The 19,763-nt window shown below is 38.0% G+C and overlaps 1 protein-coding gene across 1 annotated transcript in view; it reads left to right on the top strand.

The window, feature by feature from the left end:
• Positions 1–4,586: 4,586 nt before the first annotated feature.
• Positions 4,587–19,763, top strand: part of stat6 (signal transducer and activator of transcription 6, interleukin-4 induced) — a 34,252-nt gene continuing 19,075 nt past the window's right edge. The window contains exon 1 of the mRNA XM_042409390.1: positions 4,587–5,279. The gene's annotated coding sequence lies outside the window, so the exon portion shown is untranslated. The remainder of the gene's footprint in view (positions 5,280–19,763) is intronic.

Raw genomic sequence — 19,763 nt, forward strand, 5'->3', positions numbered from 1 at the left:
ATAATAATGTTCTTGAACTGTAATGGTCTACCTCAGAAAAGACTGTATTTTAAGAGAAGAGTATCACACAATATTAAACAGAATTTGTCAATATTGCACTGCGGTTATTTCTTTGTGTTTTTCTGTGATTTCAGCAGTCAAGGGACTGCAATTGACCAGAGTGCAGAAATTACATGATGGTGGTGCTTACCTTATGTTTCTCTCTCTGTAGCCTGGCTTGACCCCAATGTTAAGGTCAGCACAGTTACTTAAACTGATTGCTAAATCGTTTAACGTATAAACACACACATTGTGACGTTTTGGATTTGTTCTAGTATCAGCTTGAATTGACAACACAGTAACCTGTGCAGTCAGCAGGTAGTCAATATGAAACAAAGAAACAGGTACATTCAGGTGAGGGTGTGCAGCTATTTTTGTAGTTGTTTAGGCTCTGTGTTTGTTGTGAATGCGTATCTGTGTGGAGTGAAAAATTATCAAGAAGGAAAGCCGTGTGTGTGTTTGTTTTGTGTGTCTATGTGCACGTAAGTTTGTTGGCCTGCATGTTCGTGTGGTTTTATGTGTGTTGCATCGTCCAGAACAGCAACAGAGGCAGCGCTAGCACACCCCCGAGGCTTCAGGCCCAGCACCAGAGCACAGAGGTCCTTCATCCCTGTCACTGTCTGTAAACAACATCTCGTCCCAGCGGCCTGCCCTATGCTATTTCTGGCCTTTCCTGACATCTTTCAAAGACTCAAAACTAACCGAGAGAAGAAGTAAATCTGAGCAACTCTATGCGCAAAGAAGTTAAAGTTTAGCCAAAGCCTGAAACAGGATCCATTCCTCCCCAGTTATGGATAGCGGTGTCAAAGCTGAGTTCGAAACATCTGCGACTGAATCCCAGTAGAACAGTGGTGCTGGTGTTGATGACAGAGTAATTAATTGTCTAATAATGATGCATAGCTCTGTTATAAGCACAACCTTGTGCAGCGGCTGCCCTTCATCCTCTGATGAAGGATAATCATTTCTGCAGCTGTTTAAAAATTATTTCCTATCTTTTCCTGTCACAAACTCAATAACATAATCCACAGAACATAACCTTGTGAAGGTAGAACATACCATGTGGAAATGTGACATTGGAGTATATAAAGAGACATATTTCACTACTTGCACACTAATTTCACACAACGGGAATGAAATGTTTTAGAAGTCTAATATTGATAATATGTCGGCTGGAGTCTTGCAACAGTCACAAATTAAGTTGTAAAGGCCTCACCTCCACAGTGTGATGGTGTTACTGTGAGGGGATTTATGATAATTATTTTCTTAAACACTGTGACCATAGCTGCTGTCTTTTATGTCTATATATATTTCCATAGTCTGACTTCCTGTGAGTCTCTTTCTATCCAATAAGTGACTGAATTCCAGTTTGTCCTTTTTGTCCTGAGTGATTCCTGTCCTCCAGGAAGTCAATCATTTTCTTCTCCCTGCTGATTGGAGGTAATTAGGCGAGCAGAGTTTGTAATTGGATAATAAAAGATGCTAATGAGCTGCTGTCCTATTTACTCATACTGTGGCAGTGAATAGCAGGGCACGGCTCAGATGCTGCTCGCTGCGATATAGCTCCAATGAAAAGTGATACTCAAAATACAATTCACCATGATTAAAAGACATACATGTTAATTATTGATATAATTACCTTTATATATTTGGGGTTATGAAGTAGTTATATAGGAACATAACTACATATAGGAGAAAGTTACATAGGAATAATTAATTGCATAATCATTTCATATAGTCAAAATGTATGTAGACACCAAAGTTTTTAGTTGCTACTGATGGATGCATTCATGACTATTTTGTCAATATAGTATATTGGTTTGTTTTGTGCCGATGTCACCTGTAAGTCCACACAATTCAAGCATGTTTTTTTAGCATGCACTCAACTTTAATACCTGATTTTTATGGTGTTCGTGCACACCTTCAGTGTGTGCTTCATTTAAAGGTGCCTTGACAAAAACTTTCAAGTTATTTATGGTAACAACCTTCATAAAAAAAAGGTCATTCTTTGAATCTCATTTCACATGGACACAATTCTGCTCTCTACCTTTTCCGTGCTGCCGGCCTTCCATTGTCCGGGCCTTGATACTGACAAGGTTGACATCAGAGGAGAGCTCTGACACTGGGTGAGTTAGGACTGCCAGCTGTTAGCAATCAAGTCTATTTTGAAGTCAGGGACACATGGACCCCCAGGGCCAAAGCAGCAACTAGCCCAACCCCTTGCCCACCCCCTCCACTACAGCCCACAACCTCCGAGCCCCCTGGTTCCACAGATAGCCAGCACAGCTGTATTGGTTCCAGATGTTGCAACCCTGCAGTAAGGGCCTTTTACCTAAGAGGACCCCAAAAATGATGACAGACCTGAACAGAGAGTGGTTATGCAGCAAACAACAACAATGCAAACACTGAGCTACAGAAACCTGCAACCAACAGACAGCTGAAAAGCTTAAAACTTGATTCTGTCTGTGGTTCAGTTCTGAATATCCATCAAACACGTTTTTTGAAAATGAGAGACTGCATATTGCGCAAGAAAAAGAGAATGTTTTCTTTTAGAGAAAGGGATCTATGTCATCTTACATTAGTTACAAAGTGTAGTTGTCATCATGAATATCTGGCCTGAATACTAACACCGGTAATCTTACTGGTAACTGTGACTGAGCCCGTCCGGTTTATTTGGGAGTTTTAAACATGGTAACAAGACATAAAGAGAAACTGTGGGGAAAATGAATCACAATCAAAACATGAAGTTTGTAGCTTCAAGCCAGACAAAAAATACAATCTGAAATCTAATTAACAGGGAAAAATGGAACAATGGAAACTCCTCAGGTTCTCTGAAAGGGAATGTTCAAATCTTTGCAGCTGCATTGTTTCTGTGTTAGACAGGTCAATCAAAAATTCTCAGGAAATTGGATTTGACAGGTGGAATGTCCTGGTAAAATGTCTTGGCCTGCCCCCTCCTACACGACTCAAATTTGATCGCTGAATAAATAAATAACACGACGGAATATAGGAGAATAAACTGAATGGTGTTAAAGAACAACTGAAAGAGAGATGTCACTGTGAGAACGGCAGCAATATATTAATTTATTTGAAACAGATCAAAGGATTAATATGAATATGCTTCTACTAAGTTAGACTTACCTCATGTTGGGTAGTCTGCAGTTGCTCATGTGTGATCTTGCTATGATGGCACCTAATTTCTAACAGACTCCTGACTACATTGAGAACTGGCAGGTCTAAGGCAGGTCTGTACCGCCCTCATGTGGCTGATGCAAGAAACTGTGAACTGGACGACTACATTGTTATGGATCTGTTCAACTGGAATATTAGGGTGATTGTGAAACTATACCAACAAAATATGGATTTAGCAAAAGGCATGTGCAAATAATAACAAAAATTATAATAAAAATTGCTGAGTGCTCATGTAGTGGATAGACCATCAAATCCAGCTGGATTTTTTTTTTTTTTTTTTACATCTAACAACTGCAATATGAGAATGAGACAGAGTGAAATGTTCACACTACTATATAAAACACAGCACACAATTACAGAGTCATAAAACTACACAAAACCTTTAGACAGTAACTGAACTGTAACATATTAAAACTCTTTAACGAGCCCTAGTGGCTCCATTTGGAAATCACCTGAAAGTTAGATTAATTTCCCTTTTCTGTTCCCCATAAACAGAATAAACCATATAAATACATTTTGACTTGACTAGCCTGGGAAATGAATTTAGACAGTTTTATCCATAATACTTAATACAAATAAAAATTTTACTTAAGTTAAAGTAGGCTATTATCAGCAAATGTGCTTAAATATAGAAACAATAAAAGTACTTATGCAGAGGAGTAACTCCTGACAGCATTACATTCATATTTATTATGGTATTATACTACTATTACTAATGCAATGATGTGTAAGCAGTATTTTATTGTGATTGTAGCTGGGCAAGATGGAGTGAATTTTAACTACTTTATTAACTGCTGGGTAATTATCATACAGCACTGACTTATATTTTATAATCTCATAATGTTTTTTTTTCTTTGTATGTAAAAACTTAAATAGAAAAGTAACTAACATATAGCAGTCAGATAAATGCAGTGGAATAAAAAGTAGATTTGACTCTGAAATGAAGTGAAGTCGAATAATAAAGCAGCATAAAATAGAAATAAAGTAAAATAGTAAAATACAAGTACCTCAAATCTGCACTTTAGTCCACTACTTGAGTAAATGTAGTTATATTTCACTACTGGAGCAAAATTGATAGTCTTGACGGGAGGCTTGGAGCTGGAGATGGACTGTAATGATCTCATATGTAGACGACAGAATAAAACACAACCAAACAAAAGAACCACAGCTGGAATATTTAGTTAAAACACCCAATAATGTCTTAATTGAAGTTAGACATCACGGAAAGGAAAAATCATGAGTGGGGCTATTGCTAATGGATGTTAAGGGTCTGGATACCGTTGGGAAGATCTCTGACTTGAAGTCACCACCATCTAGAGATATGGTATCGAGTGTCTTAGCAAGACTTACTGGAAGTTACAGCATGGTGGTGAAATGACTGAACATTACTCCGCCTACGTCTCGTTCTGTGGAAGTTTACCGAGCCCTCTCGACTCGGTAGTAGTTTCAGTTTTAAAGGCGGTGGATATCTACCGTATTTCTGCTCTAATTTAGGTCAAGCCTTTACCTAGCCACGTTGTTTTTTCTCCTGAGACACTGAAGGCTGCAAAGTGCGTTACTTTGTCATCTTTTCGACAATAACAAAACAGACCACTGACAGACAAGATGTGCCAAAACATAGTGTGGCTTTTCCTGCTGTGCAAGAAAATCCCCACATTCTAAATATATATATACATCACCATATCGCTCAACACCAGCCCTGATGTTTGTCTAGTCTACTTACTGTATCTCGATCATGTATGAACTTGAACGTGAGGGCAGGAAATAAAGCGCGCTCCTCCGTGTAGTGGCACATCGTGCGTAACAGGGAAGTAAGACTAACCTACTTTCTACGTTGTTAAAAGTTGTTCGTGCCTACGCATTCTTCTCGGCGCTCAAAACTCATTTATCCTCGGTTTAAAAAACGACAGTAACCGTCCAGTTTTCGGCGTCAAATTGAGTGATGGAGGCAGGAAATGTTCAGTAGGATATTCGGAGTGGCGGTGTACTTATGAGACAGAAGAGGAGGAAGAGGCGACGGATCACAACAGTTTGTCAATGTTTTGCTGAAGGTAAGTGTAAATGTTTGTTTTATTTGATTTCTCTGTTAAATAGTGGAGCCTGAAGATGATGGGGCCTTGTCAGTTGAGGTAGAAACGATTCGTTATTAATAAGGCTGTTTGCGCCTCTGTCATGTTTGCTTGCAAAAAAAAAAAACGAAAAAAAAAAAAACAGGCTCTTGCAGGATGTGTCGGCCTTATATCCTTCTACTGCTATACAAACTTCAATGTGACTATGTCCACTATCGCCAGCTGAAAAGAGGCTCAAGCTGGGTTTTTAATTATTGTCTTGTATTTGACGAAATGTATAAGGGAGTTATATATTGATCAAGGTAGCAAGAATATTTTCTTTATCAAGTTAGTCCCTCCCTCTATGCTCTGTGCCAATAAGCACATTGGTATCAACATTGATGTTTCTAGAAGTCCTGTAGCCTGCAGCGTAACGCTCTGATGGAGCTGATTAAATTTTAATACTGTTATAAATGTGGTCATCATATCATATCATATCATATCATATCATATCATATCATATCATATTAGCTTCCCAAATATATATATGTTAGGACTGTATATACTTTAATATGCCAGCCAAGCACTGAAACAGTTTTTTGCACTTAACCTACTTTGTCAATATATGCGAATAGAGTTATTTATAAAGTGTGCAGCTGCATTGAGCTCCAAAGTGAACTTGTAACTAACTCTGCATGTCCTCGCTTATCCATCCTGCATGCACTGGTAAGGTGTTTACACATGTGATGGAGGGCAAGTTAGAGCAGCCGTCATGTTCTTTGGTCAAGTTTAACAGAAACACTGCCTTTTTTTTTTACAAAGCTCTGGCAGCCTTTCCACATTCGCAGAGGTAGCTGTTATACTGGAGCTGCAATGATTAGTCGATTAACAAATTAATAGCCAACTATTGTGATAATAGGTGAATTGTTTTGAGTCATTTTTTAAAGTAGAATATGATGTGAAGATTATCTGGTTTCTTTAGTCCTCTATGACAGTAAACTGAATATCTTTGGTTGTGGACTGTTTGTCGGGACAAGACATTTTAGTTTGCATCTTGGAGAACAGTGATCGACATTTGTCATTTTTATAGGCCAAATGACTAATCGATCAATTGAGAAAATAATCAGCAGAGTAACAGCAAGAGTAAAAGTGAGAGGAATCATGAATCATGGTTTATATATAAATGTAAATCTGTTGACAACAGTTGACTACAGTTGACCCACAGAGACACTACTGGGAGACAGATCAGTGGAATCTGTCATGAAAATGATCCATTTTACAAATTGAACTATGCAAAGTGCTTCCTGTTCTTTCTATAATAGCTCATATTGAGTAGCCGCAGCTGTTTTTTTTTTCCTGAGAGCTATCCGGCACTCCTAGAAAGATCCATTCTGTAATCACCCGCTGTTGTACCTCCCACACGGAGAAAGCAGAGAAAGTGAAATGGGGAAGTGTCACTTTCTATGAGGCCTATGTCTATGATGCATTATATACATACTTATAATATATATATATATATATATAATATAATCTGCTTATAGCACTGTATAATTATAATTATAAGCACTCATAAATATTCATAATGATTCATAACAATGATCATAACACATTATAAAGCATTTTATAATGGCGTATAAGGTCAAGTATCATAATACTTGATAATTGCTTTAAGTGAAGTATGAAATTCCTGATGTATAGGCAGATATAATATATTACAAGCTGGTTATAAGTCACTATAAGTGGTCATTGTTTGCTTTAAGTAAAAAAAAAATCATGAAATTTATGCAAGAAAAACACAAAACATTGTAAAATTAATTTATATGTTTAACGGGTCAACAGACAATGAATGGAGTACTCCGGTTTGACACAACTTTTTGATGACGAACAACTGAATGATGAACATTTACATTTCACTAATGTAATGTTTCTCCAAAAAACTCACTCTAAAGATTCAATTGACTCAAATTATAGATAAGAACTGAAACAATCTCCACTTTACCTGTAGCTGTAAATTTTAATTTTATGTGAATGTTTGATCAACAAAAGTGACTTGTTAAAAAAAACTTGATAAGTGATTATAATGCATTATAAAATGATTATAATGTATTACAACTATGAGACTTATAATACACTATGATGCTTGCAAAAAATATATCGAGTGACCAACAATCTTGAAATATTATGATACTTGACCTTATAAGTCATTATAAAATGCTTTTTAATATGTTATGATCATTGTTATAAAGCATTGTGAATATTTATGAGTGCTTATAACTATAATTATACAGTGCTATAAGAAGATTGTGACTGATTATAAGTATGTATATAATGCATTATAGACATGGGTGTCATAAAAAGTGTTACCAAAGTCTCTTTCTTTCTCTTTTGAATCAAATCAAATAGTTTGATCGGTATGAATGCTGAATTGAATCTAATGAAGAACTGTACAGTACAATTATTTAAAAAATCTACAATATAACCTGAGAGACATAATAGAAAACAAAGAAAGAACAAAGTTGATCATTGTTGGTCTCAGAGTTCTTACCACTTGTTAAAGTTCCCCTCCTGTCAAAACTGTGTTTCTCTTCTTGTTTCTTCATTTAATCAACCTCACTGTGCAGAATGATATATGTACAGTTTTGGCACTAAAAAGCCAGTTTCACTTTCATTTCACTGAAAGTCTCAATTTAAGGGGTGTAGCTTCGGGAACCATTTGTGAAATCACAACTTGTTTGGAGCCAATCTTGGTTCAGTATGCACCTTACACATGTGTGATGTGGAAACTTGAAGCCTCAAGTGCACAAACACTGAGAATGGACTTAACAGTGAAATCGGAGACATCTTGCGTCCAGCAGTGAAACTTCTGATATAAAATATATTTATATATTAATCTATTCTGGACGCGGTTGAAGGAATAGATGCCTTTTTAAGGATTTTAACATGTTAATTATACATTTTTTGTGCATGTCAGACACAATTTCTTAATCCAAGCAGAGTATTTTTATACGTCTTACCTACAGTAATATTGTCATTCTGTTTGTAATTGTTATTTCTGTTTACTCTGTATATATAACGTCTATTACGTATCTGTCTTGGAAGAGGAATCTCTCCTCTGTTGCTCTTCTGAGGTTACTCCCTTTTTTTTCCTTATCCCACTTGATGGTCTAATGATAGATTTTGATAGTTGTGTATATGTTGTACAGATTATTAAGACTATTAAGCATCACATTAGTGATTTTGGACAGATCCAAATACTTGACTCAAGGCACGTACGCCCATTTTTACTGCAAGTGGGCACTTTTGGTGATCTCGCCCAAAATATAGGGAAGTTCATTCTTGTTTATCTGATGAAGGAAGTTTAGGCATTTGGCATGTTAGCTCAGTAAAGCTTTCTGTAAGGAAGTGATGCAGATTACACTAAGACTGTGGCCAGTTGTCTTTTTACAACCATGTTTTCAAAGACTGTCATGTTTTTAAAGCTCATTGTTTGCAGGAGAAATGACAGTGGAGGCTTTGTTTCGGCGTTCTTTGGCAAGATTACAAGATTTTTGAGGTGTGTTTCACAATGGAAATTACCTGAATAGGCAGAACTGGCAGCATGTAGTACTTTCCTCTGTTCCCTTAAAGAAGTTTTACAGAATTCTGCATTCAGACCTTCAATTGATTGCTTTCTCAAGTTCAAAAATCTATATTGTAATGACCGATGGTGTACCACTCCTCATTACTGTAAAGTGCAAGTGTTTCAACAACTGTTTTGAATAGTCTCTGTCAGTCTCTTGTTCTCCAGTGCTGCTCAAAAGTCAGCAATAATCCGGCTTTATTCTCAAGCACATTTGAATTTTCCTCAGTAATGTTCTAGTTTTGTTTTGTCATTCATTATACAAAAGCACAATCCTCAGTGTGCTTTTGATAGGAGCTGAAACATGTAGTCAATGAATCGATGATTAGCAACTATTTTGATAATCAAATCAGGGCTGCAATTAAGAACTATTATCATTATCGAGTAATCTGTCCAAAACATATAAGACGCACATAAGACAAAGAAAAGTCAGCAAATCCTCACATTTGAGAAGTTGGACTGAGTGAATTTGCTTGTATTTTTGCAAAAAAAGATTTAAACTATTCATTGATACACAAAATCTGTTTGAATTTGAAGATGTCCCTTTTTGCTCTGGGACATTATAATGGCCATTTTTCACAGCTCTGTGTTTTATAAATGTCAGTGAACATTTGCAAGTCTTTGTACAGCAGATGTGACAGGTAGCGGTGGGAGTTGACTGGTGGAAAGTGCAGATATATTGGAAAATAATTGTAATGGTGATAATTAAAAGTTTTTAACTAAAAAATTTTTCATTGCAAATTTTGTTTTACAAGTTTAAGAATAAACAATCAGTTGTAAATCTAATCAGATCATTACATTTCCCCCACGTTGATTTCTGAGAATGCCCATGGAAATGTCCAGTCAGTATGATTTGACTTCCTATCATTCAGTGACATGTACTACACATCCTGACATGTGAGTTTCCACACCTAAACAGATGTCATCATATATAGTGGTATGAACTGATACCACTCATTAGTGTCCTCAACCAGATATTGAGCTGCAGTGGTGAATATATGTCTTACTTCCAACTTGATTCTTTGCATTAGGAATCTGTTGAATATGAAAAATTATCTCTTTCTCTCACTCAGTTAAAGCCCTCTGAGATGAATTTGTGATTTTGGACTATCTAAATAAAATAGGCTTGGCTTGACTGTATTTGTTTGGGTCAACGTACCTTGACATGGTGCCACATCTGGTATCAAAAACTTAATATTCTAGAGAGAGAAACCTCTATTGAATGTTTCACTTGCCAGTTGCGAGGTTTTTTTTGTTTGTTTGTTTTTTAAATCGTCTTTGTGAATTTGCTGAAACGAAACATGGAAGCCTTGACTGTCAGTACTTTATAAAAGTACACAACAAAAATGCAAAACTTATTAAGTTGAACCAGAACTTTAGACTGTACCTTGATGAAATTCAGTTCGCTACAAAAAGAAAGACTTGCATTAAGAACAAACTTGTCCTGTTGCAGTTTTATGAAAAAGGTCAATTTTTTGTCAATCCAGTCATTAATTAAAGGTGTTTCTGACTTTAGCCACTTTCCAGTCATAACCTCTCTGTCTGCATTACTTAAAATACAAAATATATATTTGACATCAGAGTTAACATTTTCTGAACGTCGGGCCTCCAAAAGAGAGTTTCCAAGTTGAATAGGGTTTCTACTTGGAGTACTTTTTACATAACATGAATGAACCTCTTGCCAGAAAAGACTTAATGATGGGCAAGACTAGGGCTGTGCGATATGATGATATATATCGTGTGACGAGAGAAAAACATCTATCGTTTGATATTATACTCTATTGTTTATTTAGTTGTGACGCAAATCACACTCTTTACGGCAACATTTTTCGTTCGTTTTTTATTGCACTGACAGTAACATAACAAGTTTAGTTGTCATCAATTCTTCACCACTGTCTGTCTCTCCTCTGCTGTCCTGCACACACGGAGGGCTCAGCACCACCTGCACTGAGAAAGAGGAGAGAAGCAGCGAGACAGCGACGAATGAAAGCAGTAGAGACTGTCTTTATTTGTTATTTACCAAATTTGTGCAGTCATTTATTTCAGCTCAGTGTGAGAGCCTCTGCTGCATTTTTCTGTTATTTATGGTCATGCTACTCTCCTCTGCTCTCTATGGTTAATTGTGGGTGGGCCCTTGGTGTGCTGCACACACTGGAGAGGCAATGAACAGGGCGAAGTACTCAAATTGACGACAACTACAGTCGTTACGTTACTGTAAGTGCAATAGAAGAGTAAAAAGCCAAGGAGGGGGCAACTATTTACTCATTGAATTAAAATGTGCTATATCGGGATAGGTATTGTTATAGATCAGGATATGAGATTTCAGTCATATCGTCCAGCCCTAGGCAAGAGGCTTTGCTTCAGATGACACTGTCTCCAACAGCCGCAGGGTTTTATGTAATGAGTCTTTTGAACAAGAATAATCAGGTTTCCCCAACAAAATGTTCTGCATACAGCTGAAGTTTTCCGGTCTTCCTTCAGTATACTTTGGTTAACCTCTCTTTCTAATGACTTCTTGTTTATTAATGACCCGTATAAATATTGAGATGATTAATACACAACGTAATCCTCTCTAAACTCCTCTAATCTGCCAATAAATTCTATAAATATTACTTGACATTGTGCATATATTTGACAGCTCAGTAAAAACACAGAGGAAACATGGAGAGAGGGAGGGGAATGATGTCACTTGATTTGAACTGTAGCAGTTACTTGGTTTTTGTGCACTTGTGAAGCCAGACAATGGAGAAGTAGAACATTTGTGAGGATAATAATGTCTGAATCATTTCCACAGGGAATGTTTCTGGCAGTAGAGAAAGCCTTCCAGGCTGTGCTGCACTGATGTACTGGACTGTATTTATATCCTAGATTTGCAGAGAGGAGCTAATAAGAGGGGAAGATTTGTGCACCAGAGACTTGACTGACCTACTGGTTTATACTAGAGCTGCAACAATTAGTCAATTAATCAAGTAGTCAATGGACAGAAAATTTATTGCTATTTTACAACTATTTTGCCAGTCAATTAATTGTTTTGAGTCATTTTTAAGAAAACATGCCAAAATTCTCTTGTTCCAGCTTCTTGTATATGAATATTCTCTGGTTTCTTTAGTCCTCTATGACAATAAACTGATTATCTTTCGGTTGCATCTTGGGCTTTGGGAAACTGTGATCGGCATTCTTCACCATTTTCTGACATTTTATAAACCGATAAATCGAGAAAATAATTGACAGATTAATCAATAATGAAGATAATCATTAGTAGCAGCCCTAGTTTATACTGAACAAATCCCAAGTCTTGTCTTAATGTAAAAAACAATGTATTTCTGATTTTTAAGAATGAAAAATGCACACACATTATATGGTGTAGCTTCCAGTCCCTCCAGAGTTTTTTTGCGATGTATGAAAATGTTTGATTTTGCAGTGGCTTTTCTCAAAAATTGGGATACAATTTGCAATGTTTTATGTGCTTTTTTGCGGTAAAATTGCAGGAATTGGGAAGAATTGCAAGCAAAGGTAAATAATGCAATTTGAAGAGTCCTATGTAATCAATTCCTCAATAAAAATCACACTGCATATCACAGAAACAACCATATTTCAGTGCTAATTTATTGTCTGAACATGAGAACCATGGGCTCAAAGTTATATAAAAAATAAAATACTGAACTTGAGTACCCTTTATAAGCCTTTATTAAATAAACTTTCATCTCAATATTAGCACCAAATAAATCTGTCAATAATGCCATTAAAAGAAATCCATTAACATAAAAATATAGTATCATTACCTGCAATGTAACGTAAGTTACTGCAACACAAAATGTGACAGCTGGACCAAATCACGAGCGGACTGTTGATTTGGCCATTTCATGCAGAAAAGTTGCAGTAATTTAGCAAAATTGCAAGCTCTCACAAATATTGCAGATACTTTTTAAATGCGTTAATTATTGTAATCACAAAATCGCAATTTCCTGGAGTTACTGAGCTTCATTGCTCCACAGCTAGAGGAGACTTAAGTGCAGGATGTTCAGAGGTACCACTACAAATGTTTGTCCCATTGCATGCCACTATTGCTGCAAAAGCTTGTGTCAGAATGACCCACAAGACCCCCTGCATGGTGAAAAAAGTCAGCACTTGGTAACTTAGTGCTAGCTTGTTGACTAAAGGAGAGGAAGCAGGTTTAGCAATACTGGAGACTATAAGTCATCACATTCTCCTGATAACTGTCGTGTTGTTATGACAAGAGGTAATTCATTATTTAAACACGTCTAACACAACATATGAGTTTAACTACAATAGAAGCCTCATTTATATGATCCTAGTGGTGTGGGTTAGCTTATCCCTTGGTTGTCAGAGCAGCCTTTGTGTAGCTACCAGGGCAAAGCTTGTGGATCAGAGTAACTGGTGTTGTATTCTGCAGAGTGTTCTGCAAAGGCAGCAATGCACTTTCCCTTACTAGAAAAGAAAACTGCTCTGTAGCTTAATGTACTGGCTAAACACAACATAGCAAGCATGGAAATCCAAACAGTGGCTGGAGTGGGAGCTCAAGCGCTGTATGCTTAAACTGTTGAATAAAACTGCCGCCAAACAGTCCCCTGATTACTGCAAACAACCACCTAAATATGCCAGAAATATGTCTTGTATCTCTGCCCAGACCTGCTTGTTTATGCCAGTGCTGTGAAGCTGTGACAACAGTGTGTAAATAAACCAGGTTTGCAAATACAGAGCTGACCCAACATGGATACAGCAACTCAGCTGCAAGAGGGAACAAGTTAGGGATCAGATTGTCTTTATTCTTATAAACACTTAGTACTGGTGTCACATGTTAATACTTGTTTGGGAGCTGATGCACCATTCAGGTCCCCGAGGTCAGGATCTCAGTATTTTTTCCGATGTGTATATTAATAAAAGTCGTGAATTAACAGCTCAAAATGGGGGGCAGCAGATAGGAAATGATGCACTGCTTCCCGGTGTCCAGCAGACTGTCCACAAGGTGCATGAACTTCTCTTTGAGAGTCTCGGACTGTTGATTTTTTATGTTATATGAACAACGACTGCAGAGGCAGAGTTGTGTTGCTGAATCAGCTGCAGAGCAGTGGGTGTAATGTCCTTTATGCAGGCACCTGGATAGCAGAAAGTCCATCCACCGTGCAATGCTGTGTGCCAGACCATAGAAGTGCCAACAACGAGCACGGAGGTAGGGTGCTGAGTGTGCATGCCTGACCACCTGGGGGGGATGCACTTGGGCGGCAGTGGGCGAAGCACAGTCCGCGGCAGCGGAGGAGCCACCAACCGGCTCGGGAGGCACCTGAGTGTCAACACCTGACCGTCAATGCCTGACTGTCCAGGGGACTGGACCTGGGCAGCAGCAGGTGAGGCATAGTCTGTAGCAGCAGAGGCGCCACCAACTGGCACGGGAGCAGAGGCCCAATCAGAAGATGAATGCTTGTACTGCTTGAGCCTCACTGGAGAACATGGTCCATCCCATAATTATAAATTATTAAAATCAATAGAAATTATTATAAAAATTAATAATAACGGGATACTACCCTGGTGTCAGGGAAAAAGAATAGCCAATTGATTGATTCATTTCTCATAAAATTTACCAAGCCATCAATTTGGAACTCTGATTAATAATTAACTTAATAACTATAACCAAAAATTACGGTATCAATAGCTTAAGGTTGAAGGATTTTGGAGTTCTTTGCCAAGTAGAGGCTGACAGTATTCATCCTTGTACAACATCAAACAAACCAGCGGGTATATTCAAAAGCATTTATTAAAAGAAGATAAAATATGTAATCTAGCTCAATGTACCTATATACAGGTGTGTGTGTGTGTGTGTGTGTGTGTGTGTGTGTGTGTGTGTGTGTGTGTGTAGGAAAGCAGACAAAACAAAATGATGGAACTAAGTGCTGACTGAGACAATAGAAACTACAAAGATGGCTGACAAGGAGAACTACAAAGATGGCAAAATCAAAGATGGTGCCAGAACTACATGGCATGGGAGGGGACAAAAGAACAGAGAGTGTGTCTTCTTTTGTTCTGCCTCCGTGTGTTGAACACCTGTTAGGTCAGAACAAAGAGAGTGGATGTGTGTCTATGTTTAAGGCCAGTTGTTGTAGGATAAAGGCGCTGCTTTGTTGAGCTGCTGATTCATGGATGAGTCAGGCTGAGACGAGCTGTGGCTCCAAGGCTGAATGGTGCAGGCTTTGCTGGGCTGTTGGTTATCCAACCGTGCAGGCCGGAGGGCCCAGATCGCTCCTTTGTTCAGTCCTAACAAAGTTAGCAGCAAGCTAACTCTGCTTCATGGCTCCTGTACTTGTACAATCAGCTGGCAGACTTGTGTAGTAGCCGCTGGCGCTAGGTAACTTGGTTACTGATTCTTAGGCAGGCTCTCGCGTCTTCCGCCACAAAGAAGAGAGTTCTGACTGCCGTGTGTCTGTTGTGAGCAGGCCACATGTGAGAGCAGAGAGCTGAGCAGCTTAGCTGCTCCAGCAGTAACCTTGAGGAGAAAGAGGAAGTGGAGAGGGAAGCTCTGGTTTTGTTAGCCTGGGTTCATGGGTGGATTTCACACTTAGGTGCAAACAACCAAGGACTCTGGGAAATTGAGTTTCTCAAGGACTCCCTTTGTTTCTTGTTGAAACATGTGGGCGGCTTGGGACTTGGGTTTAGCCCTGAGGATGGGCCAGATGTCATCCGTCAGGGGATTGGTTGAAATGATTGGCTCCCATCCGGTGGTGAGGGAAGAGTGGCATCTCCGTGCGCAACAGCAGCAGAGCACTTGGTGGATGGACCGGTCCAGCAGAAGAAGCTCACCCTGGAGAGATGTTTGGCCTGTGCACCAGCAATGGACAAAGAGCCCAGGATGAGCTCATCCTTGCTCTTAAGATCTTGTTTCAGCCATCTAATGTCATCTGTTAGTAGCGAGGATGCCGGCAGGCAAAGTCCACACACCCCCCTGGCAAGCTCATTCTTTGGACTTCTGTATTTCTTAAATCCTGCATATAGCAAATTTTGGTTTTGAAGCCATTTCAGATAAACAGCAGAAAGAGCATCAGATTTATTTGTAAAACAGTTCTGCATTCCAGCCTGTGGTATTTTATCTCCCACTGTAGTTGTTGAAGCCTCTCTGCATGACTGCCAGACTCAACACTCCACTTCCACTGGGCAGCACTTTGTCAAGAGTTACATATTTAAGTGTAAAATCAAATGAATATCTTCTAAATATTATATATAAAATGTCACTAGGATGTTATATTAGATCTATCTGCTTACCTTTTTGGCCAAAGCAGCAAAGTGGAAGAGCAGGAAATCCAGTTTGACATTATCTTTAGAAATTCAGTGTTTTTCTCTTTTACTGTATATAGCCCTGATTAAATCTGAACAGTTTCAGCTCATTTATGTGTATTGAAATGAACACTTCATTAGTTCAGACAGAGAACTGTGGTTGTGCTGATTAGCATCAGCTGCTTTATTTGTGCATCAATATCACTGCTATCTCATCAACTGCTCGGCTGCTATTTGAATAATAACATCCAATCATGTTAATGCAGGTGAACAGCATGGCCATTACAGCATGCACTGTAATAACCATCTCACTTGAACTCTGCTTATATGCTTGTGACAGGCTTTTGGTATCTTTGACTTTACTAAGCTGTAATATGCATGAATGTGTGTTAAGGGGGTTATTTGTTGGACTATTTCTGGACTGGGGACAGTGACTTCCTGGAGTCTCAGCTTGTTGCTTTCCACCTATAATTTTGTCATCCTGTTTTCCCATGCTGTATATCTGTAATTTTGCTATCTCTTTTCTGCACACACATCTATTGTCTCTCCATCCTGGAGGAGGCACCCCTCCTCACTTTCCTCCTTTATTACCCCATTAAAGGGTCTTTTGGGGGGAGTTTTTCCTTATTTGAATCAAGGGTGAAGGATAGAAGATATTGTTTTGCTGTACCGATTGTAAAGCCCCCTTAGTGATTTGTGGTATGTGGCTATACAAATAAAACTTGAATTGACTTGCCTGGCAACCTCACAGTGACAGTAAGACTCCAAACAGTCACTTCACCCAGTCAGGAGATACCATACATAACCCCCGTAAAACTTATCAATTCAACTTGTTTTTACACTTTGATCATTACACAACTAAATATAAAGTGTTAATTATTAAGCTTAAAAGGTGCAACAGTAGTAGACAGATTTTATTATACCTCATGAGAGTGGTATCAGTCTTCTCATCTAACTCTAAAAGCTTGCAAATAAGTGTACTGACCAAAATTTCAAACCATTCCTTTAAGGGGTGACTAGTTTCTCCCAGCAGTGTCCTCATTACTAATGAACTTCTTTGAGAGCTCACATAGCGAGAGTCTTTTATTGCCAAATGTCTGACTGAATGTGACAGTATTTAGAGACAAGAGGCTGTTGCAAATTTTAAGTTGCCTGTTCATTTTCACAAAGTTCAGTTTTTCCTGTTTCCAGTGGTAATTTACTAGGGCCCTATGATTTGCACGTTGTGGAAAACATGGCCAGAATTTGTATTTGATAATAAAAATGGAATCAACTGCAGAATATCATGGAATTTGCTAAAATGTGGATGCAATTTATAAAAATCTGGGTTTTTCCTACCATTGTAGGAAAAATGCCAAAGCGTTTTTTCACAGGGCCTTAGCTGAATGAACAGAAGAAAACTATGCTGAGAGTCTGTCATTTACAGGCTGCTTCTGTTCTCTGCTGTCTGTGTTGGAGGGTAGGGTTCAGCTCCTCCACACACACACATGGAGCAGCAAGCAGAGAGGCCGCGGTGGAGACAGTGAACCAGTTGAAGTGAAACAAAGTTTTACTTGAGTTGACGACAACTACGCTCGTTACTGAAAGTGCAATAAAATCTTTGTGAGTAAAAAACCAATGAGAGTAATTTAATACAGGTACCAGGGTCCCAGGGTAAAAGTAATAATTTAAATTTTCCTTTGTTCCAAGTGCTCCAAATACACTTAATTTGCACGAAACCTGCTAAGCAGCACTTTATTATGACTACCATTCCAGTGGTTTGATACTTTTAAAGAGCAGATGTCTTTTGTTTTGTTTGTCTGCTATAAATTTTGTGATTAATGTCCTATGTCCTCTTGTATGTTGTGTTTGTGTTTTTACCCTCTGCTGCAAATCAAATTTTCGCTCGAGGGAAAACAAGGATCTGAACTGAGATTAAATGAATTTATCAAACCAACTGTTCAACAAGCACAAACATGTAGAAAAGCAATATTTTCCACTGCTTTGTCCGTAGCGAATTGTTATGAACAAGCTAAAACTAAAGCTGCCTGTATGTAGTCTAAAAAGTTTAGCTTAGTTTCCCACAAATCTTAAAATGTGGCAAATTCTTATAGACTTAGGCACCGGCTGAGATGGCAGCCCCTCCTCTCAACCAGCAGCAGAGGGAAGACAGAGAACAGGAGGACTGACTCACACTGACTGATGTCTGTGTTCTTCATTCTTTCTAAACTTCACTCAGTATTTGGATGTCAGGAATATTATTTATTTTATTGACATTTTAGATTTGTTTCCAGTGAGATATTATTGAGTTTACATAATGACTTTGCTATTTTAAACTTTACTGTTGCTGCCGTAGAAACAATATTTAGTTATATTTAAAATATAAATCAATTCTAATCCTAATATTATTTTATTAATATAATGATTCAAAAAAACCCCAATTTTTTAGTAATGAAAAAGAACCAGCAAGAGTAAGAACTGGACCGATAAGGGTATGGATAAGATAAAGATGAAATCCTAACGATACCCGTCCCTACAGCTGACTTTGGGAGGGTGAGTTAATCACTGTTTACATCATGTTTTACCAATGTTATTTCATGATTATTGTTTTTTATGTAGCACAGTACAATCACTCACAAAAATGAGAAGGATAACTTCAGCCCATAGCGTTTACATATCTGTTTCACCCAGTGTACTGTGTATTGAAGCATTTTCTTTGATTGTTGCATCATTACAAAGTCATCGCTACATATTCATTTCATTCAGTGTATGATTCAATTTGGAATATTTTCTTACTGAATTGTTGAAATGTTATTCCACCACATAATGAGACACTCTTTCTGGTTAAATCGCAAAACACAGATTTGGGGAAAAAATAAAACAGAATCTGGAAGTAATTAACGGATAACATAAGGCCCTAAAGTATTTATGATAGCTAAGTGAGAACCTTCAAATTAGATGACTCACACACTGGTTGTTGTAGGGCACGACTGATACTGGATATTTGGGGCCGATGCCAATACCGATATTTGGGAGCACAAAAAATGATTGATATAACGGTCGATTATACATATATATATATATATATATCGGTGCATATCGGACAACATATAGGCTGATACCAATACATCAGTTATAGGCCAGTATTGGCCAATAATATCAGCTGAACAATGAATTGGCTGGGCTCTATCTAGAAGGTATTAGACAACATCCCATTTCTTCAGTGTGACACAACAGTTGTAAAAAGTTTCTCAATGCTGCATACTAGATCTGTATCATGACTCATAACAAGGATTTTTTTAATGTACTGAATTACTTCTCTTTCAAAAGTCTTGTGGGGAAATTGAAGAGACTTTATAATGTATCAGTGTCATTAAGTCAACACCAGCTTGGATTAAAAATGAAAGAGGAACCATTTCCAACAGTCAGCCTGCAGAGAGATATACAAGCTTTCAGATACAGTTAATGTCAACATAAGTGAGAGTAACTGGTGGTATATTTTACTCATTCAGAAGTGGAGGGATTAATGATTTGACCTTCACATTTATCACTGGTAAAGACAAGTCTTAAAACAGAGGTGTTTTAGTTTCTACTTTATATGGTTT

This window comes from Thunnus maccoyii, chromosome 4 (genome assembly GCF_910596095.1).
Source record: "Thunnus maccoyii chromosome 4, fThuMac1.1, whole genome shotgun sequence".
NCBI classification, from domain to species: Eukaryota; Metazoa; Chordata; class Actinopteri; order Scombriformes; family Scombridae; genus Thunnus; species Thunnus maccoyii.